Below are 12,360 nucleotides of genomic sequence, written 5' to 3'. Positions count from 1 at the left end.
AGGAGTTTCCCTTTCAGCCCACCCTGCTGGGAAGCATGCAGGAAAGGAAAACGTAGGTCAGATGTCAGCCATCGTAAGTTGTACCCAGAGTATGGAGCTTCTGAAAATCAAGCAAAAGATTTTGGGTGATACAGACAATAAGTAAGTGGCCACTGGAATTTTTAATTTTTTTTATTTTGTGTGTGTGCTAGAAGTGACAAGGGTGAACTGACCTTGAGGACAATGAGACTGTAGTGGTAGGCAGGACAGATTGGAGACCTGACTGGGGAGCTCAGATTGCCAAGTAAGTGGAGGCAAGGGGGTCCAGGAAGCTGGAGTGGAAAGGAAGTGGCAGAGCCATGCCTAGAAGTTTTACTGCTGGGGGCCAGGGCACAAAGCTTGCTTTTGTGCATTTGGGGAAGAGGGCAGGTCTACATTCAAAGCATTGCCTGCCTTTGACATTGGTATGCTTGCCCCATCCCTTTTTTTGAGCCCTGGAAATTTCAGTGCCCTGGGTCAAAGTCCCAAGTTTGTGACCCTAGATGGGGTCCTGAAGAGAACACAGTGGATATTTGTTGTGTTTTGTGACACCCAACAATAGTCATTGAAAATCCTTTCTGTGTTTGGGGAATTTTCCACATGAAGGTTCCTACTGGAAGCCAGTAGATCACTCCTCACTTGATTTCCATCCAGGGAGACTCCAATGTGTAAGAGAGTAGGCAGAAGCAGGGGCCACACAGAAGCATCTTTTTACTGCTGAATAGGTTCTACTGTATGAATATAACCCATTTTCTTTATTTACCAATGTATAAGGATTTGAATAATTTCCAGTTTTTATCTATTATGTACAATGCTACATTTTGGTATACCTCATATTTCTCCTGGATAAGTACCTAGTGGGAGAATTACTTTGTCATATGGTAAGTTCAATTTTTAAAAAATTGATTTTAGAGAGGAAGAGAGAGAGAGAGAGAGAGAGAGAGAGAGAGAGAGAAACATTGATCAGTTGCCTTACATATGGGCCCTGACTGGGGATCAAACCTGCAACCTGGCTGCGTCCCTGGACCAAGAAACAAACCTGCCACCTTTTGGTGGTTGGGGCAATGCTCCAACCACCTGAGCCACACCAGCCAGGGTGGTAAGTTTAAAAAAAATTTTTTTTGTGAATATATTTTATCCCATTAATTTTTAGAGAGAGTGGGAGGGATGGAGGGAGGCAGAAACATTGATGTGAGAGAGACACATTGATTGATTACCTCCCTGCACATGCCCCAAATGGAGCTGAGGATCAATCCTGCAACCCAGGTATGTGCCCTTGACCGGGAATCAAACCTGGGACCCTTCAGTGCACAGGCCAATGCTCTAACCACTGAGCTACCAGCCAGGGCACTAAGTTCAAATTTTAAGAACAGTTTAAATTTTTATTTTACATTACAATCTGCAGTGCCTGAGGGGTCCACTTTCTCCAGCTACTCACTCAAACTTCAGAAGGCCTGTCTTTTTAAATTATAGCCATTCTGGTGGATATGCAGAATTATCTCATTGAGTTTTAATTGGCATTTCCCTAAGGACTGATGATATTGAATTTCCATATAAAGTTTAGGATCAACTTGTCAATTTCTACATCGACTGCTGGCATTTTGATAGGGATTGCATTGAATCTGTACAACAATCTGGGGAGAACTACCATCCTACCAATATTGAGTCTTTCAATCTATGGACATGAGTCTTTAAATCTTTTTTAATTTCTCCCAGCAATATTTGATCATTTTCAGTGTATACACATTTCACTTCTTTGTTAGACTTATTCCTAAGTCTTATTTTTGATGCTCTTGTGAATGAAAATGTTTTCTTAATTTTGGATTGTTTACTGCTAGAATATAGAAATACAATTGATTTTTAAAATATTGATCTTGTATCCAGTTGCCTTGCTGCATTCATTTTTTAATTCTAGCAGTTTGGGGTGGAGGGCAGGGGACTCCTTGGGGTTTTTTACATAGAGGACAATGTCACTGAGGATAGAGATGATTTTAACTTCTTTCCAATCTGGATGACTTAAAAAATTTTTTTTTGACTGGCCAGAATCTCAGTACAAGGTTGATTAGAAGTGATGAGAGCAAATATCTACATTTTTCCCATTTTAGAGACAAACATTCCATCTTCCATCATTAAGTATGATGTTAGCATCAGGTTTTTGTAATCAGGTAAGGAACTTCCCTTCTATCTCCACTTTGTTGAAAATTTACACCAGAAAGGTTGTTGGATTTCGTTACATGCTTTTTCTGCATCTGTTTAGATCAGGGGTCCTCAAACTACGGCCTGCGGGCCACATGCAAATACAAATATTGTATTTGTACCCGTTTTGTTTTTTTACTTCAAAATAAGATATGTGCAGTGTGCATAGGAATTTGTTTATAGTTTTTTTTAAAACTATAGTCCGGCCCTCCAACGGTCTGAGGGACAGTGAACTGGCCCCCTGTTTAAAAAGTTTGAGGACAGTTAATGGTGCTCGCTATCATGACATGATAATCCAGTTTTTTGTGCCGTGGAGGTCATTTACCCAATATCTATTCCATACATAACCCTATACTGTATAATTTATGAATCAATAAGAAATTTACAATTTTTAATTATAAAAATAAATAAATGAATAAAAAAATAAAAAGTTTGAGGACCCCTGGTTTAGATGATTGTGTGGTTTTGTCTTTTATCCTATTACTAGAGGCCCAATGCATGAAATTCATGCAAGAGTAGGCCTTCCTTCCCCTGGCTGCTGGCACCAGCTTCCCTCCAGCACCCGGGATCTGGGCTTCCCTTGCAGCCCCGGCTTCGTCCAGAAGGTCGTCTGGAAGGACGTCTGGTCAAATTAGCATATTATGCTTTTATTTTATAGGTTATGGTATTACATTAATTTTCAACTATTAAATCGACCTTGCATTCCTAGGTACTTGGTGATGGTACATAATCCTTTTGATACATTATTTAATTCAGTTTGCTAATTTTTGCTGTTACTGTTGTTAATCCTCACCCATGGATATTTTTCCATTATTTTTAGGGGGGGGGGGAGAGAAGCATCGATATAAAAAAGACACATCAATTGGTTGCCTCTGCAATCACTCAGACCAGGAATTGGGGATTGAACCTGCAACCCAAGTGTGTGCCCTTAACTGGGAATTGAAACCATGACCAGACCATTCGGTGGGAGGTCTGATGCTCTCTCCACTGAGCCACACTGGCCAGGGCTCTGTTTGCTAATATTTTATTTTATTTTATTTTAAATATATTTTATTGATTTTTTACAGAGAAGAAAGGAGAGAGATAGAGAGCTAGAAACGTCTATGAGAGAGAAACATCGATCATCTGCCTCCTGCACATCTCCCACTGGGGATGTGCCCGCAACCCAGGTACATGCCCTTGACCGGAATCGAACCTGGGACCTTTCAGTCCGCAAGCTGATGCTCTATCCACTGAGCCAAACCGGTTTTGGCTGTTTGCTAATATTTTAAAATGGTTTTTGCTGATATCTGTGTTTGAGGGATATTCACCTCAAACTGAGTTTCATTTTCTTTGATGTATTTTTGTTTGTTTTGAATCAGGGAAATACTGGTCTTGTGAGATTGACATCTGCCTTGCTTCTACAGACATGTGTAAATAAAAATTTGTATTATTGTAATTTCTGCATTTATTCAACTGTTTCTTTTTCCTTTTGAGAAACAAATTTCACAAGTTATTTTAAAAGTAGAAACCAGATCTTATCTACTGGTTTGGCCACCGAAATAAAATCAATGTTTCATCTGAGCACCTGACCAGAGTCCTCTAGTCACACTGTTTGTCTGTCTATTGCAGACATGAGCAGAAACAGATGGCATGCCAGGACCTACACATTTCAAACTGCTAAACCCATCATCACAGACAGGAGAGGAGGGAGCTGCCACCTTCTGCTTCTCTTCTGCACCATGGGGCGGGGTGGGGGGGGGATTGCAACATGTCTTCTGAGTAGTCATTGGCTATCATTAACTTTGTATCATGGCCCTTTGAGGTTTGGGGAAGAAATGTGATCACAATGTGTGTGTGTGTGTGTGTGTGTGTGTGTGTGTGTGTGGCCAATCAAGCTGGCTGTGCTGGTCAAAGTGTTTCCAGATGTCAGAGCCACATCGAGTGTCAGAAGAATCTGTGTTGATATGGTGTTTGGAGGGCACTGATGATCTAACTTGTGTTTGCCTCATCATGTAACCCTAATACTTACTATGATCATGGCTGCTTTGGGTTATCTTACCATCTATGAAATGTGAAAGAGCAATCACAATGCTCTACTTGAGGGGGCTTTTGATTAAAGAGACATCCAAATGTAACAGGAAAGAACTACTCCTTTCTAAGCATCACTACTTGTTCTGAAAACCAAGTCATCTCAGCTTGAGACTCATTGCTTGTTCATTCCTTCGAAGTCTGTTCATATGAGCAACCACAACTTGTCCAGTGCCTGTCTCATTTACTCCTCACACAATACCTTGAGGTAGGTATTTTGCAGATGAAGGGACTGGGGCTCACATTAAGAAATATGCCAACATCACCCTCATAATAAATGGTAGGGTTTGGCCCAAGCACAGATTCAGGTTATTGGAAGCCCACGCTCTTGACTACACACAGCCTCCCCTCTATCCACAGTCCTGCTGGGCTTCCCAGATGCAAGGCTTGTACAACCCTCTCCACCTCTCATAGTTTCCACATTGAGTTCCTGGGGTGTGTGGGCAGGGATGCTGGGACTGTGGTTCTTTCATTGTATTCCTAGGGCTTCTTACTGTTGTGACAAGTATTCACTGACAAGTGTTCAATGAATGTTGAAATAGAAGACCGAGTGAGAACAATTATACTTCCTGGAATTAAAAATAATCTTTTTATTGAGCCCACCAGTGTTTCTCAGTGGTTGAGAATTGACCTATGAACCCAGAGGTTACTGCTTCGATTCCCAGTCAGGGCACATGCCCGGGTTGTGGGCTCAGTCCCCAGTAGGAGGCATGCAGGTGGCTGATCAATGTTTCTTTCTCATTGATGTTTCTATCTCTCTCTCCCTATCCCTTTCTCTCTCTCTAAAATCAATAAAGATATATTTTTTTAAAAAAATATTTTTATTGATTTTTTTTGGAGAGGGAGGGAGGGAGGGAGGGAGAGAGAGAGAGAGAGAGAGAGAGAGAGAGAGAGAGAGAAACATGGATGTGAGAGCAAAACATAGATCGTCAATTGAACTGACAATTTTTCAGTGTACAGGATGACAGACACCCACCAATTGAGCCACACAGGCCAGGGCATACTTCCTGGAATTTCTAGGAAAGCTTACATTTGAAGTTGGAAGCAAACCAAAAATGTCTCTAATCCAAAATTTCCAGTCAGAGGAATTGAGGCTCAAAGAAGACAACACATATGTGAAAAGAAAATAGCAAAGGATCTGAACTTCAAATAATGTAAAGATAACATTGAAGGAAAAAAATGTCAACTGCAGAAAAGAAAATTAAAAACAAAAAAAATGAAAAAAGATGAAACAAACAAAAAATAGGGAAAAAATAAAAAAATTTTAAAAGCAAAAAAAAAAAAATGTCAACTGCAACGATTTCACAATTGATTTAATACTATTCATTATTGTTTTTGAGAAATCATTCACCTGAAGGACTGGAATCAATTCTCAGACTCTTCTCAAAATCAACCAAATAACACACACCTGGCCCAAGAACCCGGGCTCTGAGCCACACATGCATTTCACCCAAGGTCTGTGGCCCCATCACATGTGCCCAGCCTGAGCGGGTTGTTTTCTTACACGTTTCACAGCTACGTTGCTAGTCTGTAGAGCTATATGCCATCCGCCAGGAATGAAAAGAATCCCTCCTCTCCCCTGACCCCTCCCGGGGGTGTTCTTTCCAGCCAGACCTGCTCTGCCAATTGTGCTGTCACCGACGCCTCCCCAGAGCTCACCTGTCCGGCCTGAACATGGACCTTCAAGCTTCCTTCCTCTCCACGCAACCCCCATCCCACACACCCTGCTTCCAGGTCAGGTTGTCAACAAAATCAAGAGACCTCCTCAAATTCTCCCAAATCTGTTATTTTATTTTGAAGTGGTGATCTTTAGCCACAGCACTTTCCTTTCTTTCATTTTTGGTCAATTAAGAGTGGCCACATCACATTTTATCTCTAAAGAACTTTGACGAATCTTCTTTCTCAAATATCCTGAGGGGTTCTCCCTGATCTCCCACAACAGCTTGACCCATTTAGGCTTCATAATTAGATACTTTCATTGACTTCTTCTTCCTGTGTATTTATTCTCAAAATGATAACTCATAATATTCGTATTTTGTTATTTTTGTCTTTCTCTTTCACAGTGCTACAGGCTAACCTGACCCTTCTATTAACCTTTTTAAAGTTTTACAATATTTGCACAGAAACCTTCCCTTGAACCAAACTCTTCTCTCTTCATCCATCCCAAATAATTTCTTTGAAAAGGGTAACATGTCTTAAAGAAAATGCCATTTACTTATTTACTGGACAACCCTGAAAAACACACCTCAAAACTCTAATGTACCTGTGGGATATGTTCCAGTGCTTTATATATGTCTTATTTTGGTTGAACAATTCTTATACAGAAATCACATTTAACAGGAAGACATGTTCATGGTCAGGCACATTATTGGTGCTTGGTAGACAAATTTGCACTGGTAATTTTCCTAGTTTGCTATATACACTGAAAACATTTATCCCAGATACATGTTTCCTCCAACTAAATTGCACTAGTTTCCTAAATGCTAAATATTTTTATGCGTACTATTGATTAGCTATAGATATCCCAGGTTTTCATCTATTTCCTGAAAGTAAGAGTACTTATTACTCCCATTTGTTGAGCATCTACTCCAGGCCAGCCACTGCCCAGGCCTGTGCTGGTCAATATAGTAGCAAGTACCTTATGTGGTCCCTGAGCACTTGGAGTGTGACTAGTCCAAATGAAGATGTACTTTAGGTGTAAAACGCACATCAGATTTCAAAGACATGCTGTGAAGAAAGAATGTAAGATATCTGACTACTATTTTATATTGAGTACATGTTGAAATGCTGGTATTCCCAATACCTTAGGTTGAATATTAAAAACAAAACAAGTGAAGCTTGTTTCCTTTTACTTTATAAACATCACTGCTAGAAAATTTAAAATTTCCTATGTGCCTCCTATTGTGGCTTGCATTACATTTGTCAGAGAGTGCTTGCTTAGGTGCTCCCTACACTTAAAAATGAATGAATGAATGAATGAATGAATGAATGGGGGAATGAGACAAGCTATTCTTTCCTGATCTGTAAAGACAGCTCATAATAGTCTACCGGGATAAAATAAAAAAAAACAACTTAGGGTTTGATAGAAAATAATACAATTCAACCTCATGTTGTAATTGAGAATACGGAGTCCCAGAGGGTAGCCTTATGCACTACCCTCCGAATAAAGAGAGAAAAGCAAGGTGTTGATTCAATACCAGCATTTTCTCATCACCAGTGAAAAATGCCTTGGTGAGGATACTGGAAGAATCCAGGGACAAACAGCCTGGATTTCAGAGTACTACTGAATCATCTACCTGTACTACTACGAGTAGTACAGTAATGGCTTAAAACAACCTCAAAGCCATTACGATTTCAATGAATTCACTCTTTGCAACTGGTTAGAGCTGTCCAAGACAGACACCAGGCTGAGCCACAGTCTCAAGTAGGAGGGACAAAGCTGGGCTGGGCAGGGAGGTCCAGGAGGAATACCTTCGGACAGTGGGACATTGTGACATCATCAGTGATGGGCTTGGTTTCTCATTGCTGGCCCTCCAGTCTTAGCTGTTACCGCAAGTCCATTCCTCTACCATGAGTGTGGAGCAGCTAAAATCAACAGACCCACATGTACCTTGAGGTGACAGACTGGCTCTGGTAAATATCCCCGTTTTCCTATTTAGAAGGTGACCCACCGGAACACTGCTTTTGCTGGTCCTTTTGCGTGAAGAGGACAATGGTGCCCAGTTTCCTAGGGACAGTCCTTGAGGTTTATCCCTTTGTCCTGATTAAGGGTTCCTCTTCAAATGGTTCAGGATGTGGGGGAGAAAGTCCCAGGCAGTCAGTCGTTTCTTCGGCTTCACCGGTAACGCTTGTCAGGAAGGGGAGAGCCAAAAGGCTTCCACTATTCTGGTGAGTTTGGCATGAATTTGGGACTCTGGCCCTCACGTTAGATTTCCTGCAGCTACATTGGGCTTACTCCTGCCCCCAGGCCTGCTCCTGTCTGCTTCACCCTTAAACATTTTTTACTCTTACATATTTATAAACAGGCAAGCTTGAATTCAATAAGCACTTACAATTGATGTGTTTGGCAAAACTGAGTCCACCCAAGTTCAGTGTGGGAAGGTGGTGGCTGTGCATCCCAGGATAATGCCTTTGAACTGTGGCTATGTACACACAGTTACCCTGCAGGCTCACCACCAGACATGTTAGCAGTCTGTCTTCTCAGATCACCCTTGCTCTTTCTTTTTGCTAAAAGACAGATTTTCAAAAGTATGGAATTCTTGGTTTTACACGGTTCTTTAAACAGAGCTGCAACAATTTTATCAGTGAATATATTTAGCCTAAATGGATTTTTTAAGGATCTCAGGTAACAGTTATTTCAAATAGTTGCTTGTTTTACCTTGAAAGAAATTACACTATCTACAAACACTTTGTACCAATTTGTTTATATAGCTAGAGGTGTACAGTGAATATATATGTGTGTATGAGCTATGTGACAGATATATGTGTGTATATAGAGATATACAATGTATATCTATGTTTATCTTTACAGAGAGGGAGAATGAGGATAGTGGATTTTAGTTAGAAATTTCCATCTTATTATTATTGTATTGAGCTTGTCACCACAGAAGATAATCTTTATGAATTTTGTGATTAAAACAATCTCAAAGCCTTAATTATCTGAAAATTCTTGATGAAAAAAAGTACTATGAACATGTTAATGAATAGTCTTTATTTAATCAAATCTTGTAATTTATGCTTTATCTTCAGGATTTTTCTATTTTAAAAATAATCAGGATAACTTTAACAAATATGTTTCCCTCACTCAATAACAGTGATTGAGTAATAAGTCTCCATTTCACATTCACTGCTACAGCCTGGAAGTGCAGTAAAGGATACAGTTGCTACTACGTTTACCATCTGACCATATGGTATAATATACATCTGCCAAGGAGGACAGACATTCCATTACAATAAAAAAACAATGTAGGCATAGTCTTAAACATATCGACAGATATCAGTTAGACATCTTCTTTCTTTTAATTTATCCAACCATTACCATGTAGCATATATGTGTCATATATGCCAGGCATTCGCTTTGACACTGAAAACTTGAAGATGTGTGCAACTGAGCTCTGGCCTGGAGCAGTACACAGTCTGGCAGGGAAGGTGGTCATGTAGGCAAATGATTATCATATGATGTCATAAGTGCAACAAAGTATACACAAGGTGTCACAGCAGTGCTAGACTCAGGAATGAGGTCAGGAGACACAGAGAAGGTGGTGTTTGAATTGAGTATGAGGACTTGGTAGGAAATACAGAGTGGTGGTTAAGAGAATAGACTCTGTAGACACACTATCTGGGTTTAAATCCCAGCTCTACTGCACACCAGCAGCGGAGCCTTAGGCATGTTATTTAGTCTCCTATGCTTTAGGGCCTTCTCTGCAGAATAGGCATAGTCACCGGGCATAGTTCATAGGATCGAAGTGAGGATTATGTGAGTGAGTATGTATCATTGGTTTAAATTAGTCCATGCTACATGGAAAGCCCCTGGTCAGTGTTAGCAAGTATGCCAAGGACAGCAGAAGGAGAGAAAGCAAGGAGGCATGAAGGAGCAGGGCACGTTCGGATTGTTAAAACTGACACCTGAGGTTCTGTGGAAGGGGGTGGGGAATGGCCAGGTGAGCGGACAGATTATGGGGAGAAAGCCTTATAGGCCACACCATAGAGGCTCAAGTTTATGGAGCCACTGGAGTATTTTAAGGAACAAATTCAGATTTGTATTACAGAAAGACAACTCCGGAGAGGTAGGGAGAGTAGAGGCCAGAGTCAAGAGGCCACTGATAAGATGAGAAGAGGTATAATAACAGGTTGGCTGAGGGATGGGGAGGGTAGAGTGCAGATTCAAAGTTATTTAGGAGATAAAAATGAGTTTTGGTGGCCGATTAGGTTAAGGAGGATGAGGTAGAAGAAATTGTGGAGGACTCTTACATGTCTAGTTTGGATGATTTGGTAAAAAGATAGGAGGAAAAGCAGGTTTGGATTTGTCAATATTGATGGACTTCTGGAATAACCAAAATGAGCTAGAAGCCAAGATTTAGGACTTCTCAGATAAAGGCAGTAGTTGAGCCTTACCCAGTGCTCAGAGATTAGAGCATCAGCCTGAGGACTGAAGAGTCTTGGGTTCAATTCCAATCAAGGGCATCTCGGTTGCAGGCTTGATCCCTGGTCTCAGTCAGGGCACGTCCAGAAGGCAACCAATCAATGTGTGTCTCTCACATCGATGTTTCTTTCTGTCCCACTCCCTTCTACTCTCTCTAAAAATATCAATGGAGAGAATATCCTCTAGTGAGGATTAACAACAACAAAAAGGTAGCAGTTGACACTGTGGGAATGTGAGAGCATGACACAGGTTGTATGCAGGAAGAGATTCGGGGATGGTTCTGGAAAACCCAGCATTTAAGAGCCTATGAGAGTTGAGTCCCCAAAGGAGAGTGCTCACAGGGGAAGGAGGAAATGTGGAAGAAAGTGGATCATAGAAAATCCTGGAGAGGAAACTTGAGGAAATGTTTAAATGCAAGAGAGAGGCAAATAGAATGTGAACTAAGGACTGTCCGCTGGAGTTGGCAATTAGGCAAACGCTTAAGAAAACTTATGAGCTAATATCTCAGTGAAATATAACAGTGCGGGGAAAGCGATACAGGGAAGCTTCTTCACTAAGACCCTAGCTGTAGTTGCTATTTCAGGTCAAAGGCCATGGATGTGGCCCAGCTTCAGGCTTGCTGCATGAGGCACATCTGGCCTGTCCTCACAGAGCTGACTTCCCAAAGCCTAGCAAGCGGGGTGGCCATTAGGATGTGCCCACTAAAGATCAGTGGGAAGAATGGATGAATGCCTGTGCTGGCAGAGTCCTGGGAACTCCTGATATGTGGTTGGCTCCAGGAAGCATTAGGAGGCCCCCAGGAGTTGCCCAAATTCTACTGCCTTAATAAGAACTTCAAAGTCATGAAGTTATACTGTTGATCTGGTAGCTTACACCTGGTCATGTTGGGGGTGGGATCAGGGCGTGAGAGGTGAGGGTAGTAACACCTCCAATGAGGTTGATTCTGCTCCGAAACACCTTAACTTTCGGCTGAGTCCTGGTTGTGATTTTCTGACGTTTGCTTTATTATCTATTTCCTTCCTTTGTGTGTGAAAAGGGTCTCATCTCTGCAGCAGGATAGTCAGTTTCTTTCGGGCGGGGACCACTCCGGAGTCTTTTGTGCTGCCTGCAGCATACTTGTCCGCTGGACCCCAGCTCAGAATCCTGGCGCCCTCCTCCTCACGAGACTTAGCACCAAGCCTGGACGGTTCACCCACCCTGACGTCCGCCCGTCGTCAGTGAAAAGCATGCTCATTACTTCCCAAAACGGATCCTAGCAAGGGGGAACTGATTGGGAGTTTAGAGCAAACAGCTACGCTGATACCGCAACTTCCCCACTAGCCGCATCCAAAGCGTGGGGTGCGGACTGCCCCGTCCTCCTCCCGCAACCCCAGGACCCTGCTCCCGGTCCCGCGTGGCCGCTGACGCCTGGGAAGAGCCCGCGCCACTCCAGGGCAGTGCAGGTCCCGTGCGGCGGGACGGAGGTCTCCTCCGGGACATGCACGTGGGGGACCCGATGCCGTCCAGCTACTGGACCTGGGGGTGCAGGGGAGAGGAGGACGGGGGGTGAGGCTTGCACTATTTTCCGCCTCTTCTGCACGGATGGGGTGGTTGGGATGCAGCGGGCGCCCAGTCCGATGCCTTCCAGTCGCCCCTCGCTGCACCCCTGGCCGCGGCTCCCGCCTCCCGGAGCCCGTGTAGACCCGGCCGCGCGGAGCGCCGGCGGAAGGAGCGCAGGAAGCGGGTGCCCAGCGCCCCCTCCCCGCCGGAGCCCGCGGGCGGCGGGAGGATGTCAGCGCGCGGAGGGCGTGCGTCGCCCCCTGCCCCGCCGGCGTCCCCGCCCCAGCGCCCCCCCCCCCCCACGCCCGCCCGGGAGACCCCGCGCCCCGGGGAACCCCCGCGCGGGGCTCCCGCCCCCCGCCCGTCCCTCCGCCTCCCAGGCCCCGGGCTGCCTC

Source organism: Myotis nattereri, assembly GCF_964212035.1.
Source record: "Myotis nattereri genome assembly, chromosome: 3".
Taxonomy (NCBI): domain Eukaryota; kingdom Metazoa; phylum Chordata; class Mammalia; order Chiroptera; family Vespertilionidae; genus Myotis; species Myotis nattereri.
Note: the sequence above shows the minus strand (reverse complement) of the source record.